A 1,617-nucleotide genomic window follows, 5' to 3' on the forward strand; every position below is an offset into this window, starting at 1 on the left:
TAGTATTTTCACCTAGTTTTGTTTTTCTCTTCTGAGCTGGGTTGAGCATCTTTTCCTCTGTTTAAGGGCCTTTTGCAGTTTTTTTCCTGTCAAATGTTTGTTCATATTTTTTGCCCCTTTTTCTACCAGGTTGTTAGTCTGTTCTCAATTTTTTTAAGTTATTTAAAGATTAGGGGATAGTAGCCCTTTGTGGTATTTTGTAAAACTTCCTGGCCTGGTGTGGTGGCTTATGCCTGCAGTAAGGGAGGCCAAGGCCTGAGGATTGCCTGAGCAACATAGCGAGACCCTGGCTCTACAAAGCAAAACAAAACAAAAGAAGCGCACCTGTAGTCCTAGCTACTTGGGAGGCTGAGATGGGAGGATCGCTTGAGCCCAAGAGGTCAAGGCTGCGGTGAACTGTGATTGAGCCACTGTAGTCCAGCCTGGCTGGCAGTGTGAGAACCTGTTTCAAAACAAAAACAAAACTTCCTGAGGCACTGGCCTCAATTTTTTTAAGTTCTTTAAAGATTAGGGATATTAGCCCTTTGTGGTATTTTGTAAAACTTCCTGGCCTGGTGTGGTGGCTTAATTAAGATAATTAATTAATTAATTAAGATAAATAAACTCACTAAACCCGAGGGACTCTTGGTCTGGGGAGGGGGACAGCCTCATAATGGATGTTCATTTACTTGCAAAGTGATGACAGCTAGTTCTGCCTGGGGGGAGTCTGGGAAGACTTCCTGAAGGTGGTGGCATTTGACTTAGGTCTCAAAGCTTAGTCATTTCCCCGCCAGTAGAAGAGAAGCTGAGGATTTCCAGGCAGAGGAAAGAGTATATTCAAAAGAGTGGGGAAATAAAGGAGTCAGTTGTGTTTGGGTCAGGTGGTTCTGGGAGGGGTGAGAGAGGAGCCTCTCAGATTGGGAGGAGTCCTGTGGGCCTGCGAAGCCTTCCTAGATGCCATGGAAAGTGAGGAGAGGTTTGGGAGTGGGCCCTGGCTCTGAGACCGTATTCTTCTTCCAGTCACCTGGGAGCTTCCAACACAGTGGCTCCCTGCCCCTGCAACACTGATGCTCGTCACTGGTTGGGTGGTGCCGGTGGTCACTGTTTCTCAAAGCTTGTCAGGTAATTGTAATTGGCAGTTGGGGTGAGATCCTCCCGTTGAGAGAGAGATTTGTGGCAGCAGGTTGGAGGAAGGATGGACAGAGAACAAACTTGGTGTGCTTAGGAGCCACCTGTGCTCTTGGCAAAAATTCATATTTCCAAGGCTCAGGAGGTTGGGAGTGGGGTAGTAATTTGCTTTTTCTTTCTTTCTTTTATTTCTATATTATTATTTTAATAACTTGTATTTTTTAAAAACTAGTTCAGTGAAGTAGTGAGAATGGGGTGGAGAATAGAGCAAGGAGTTCAGTCTGTAACTGGTTGTGAACCCTCATTTGAGATAGCTCACTGCCTTCAGGCTAACCGTAGCCTGCATTTTTAACAAACGTTCCAGGGAGTCTGATGTGGTGGTCTGGGCCACACTTTGAGACATACTGAGCCTGAGACAAGAGGCAGAACAACTTAAGCCTGAGGTAGGCAGGGCTGAAGAGGAGGGGCAGAATCTTCCATTATTTTATTTATTTATTTATTTATTTATTT

The sequence above is a fragment of the Colobus angolensis genome, unplaced genomic scaffold, assembly GCF_000951035.1.
Source record: "Colobus angolensis palliatus isolate OR3802 unplaced genomic scaffold, Cang.pa_1.0 Scaffold33, whole genome shotgun sequence".
Lineage (NCBI taxonomy): Eukaryota > Metazoa > Chordata > Mammalia > Primates > Cercopithecidae > Colobus > Colobus angolensis.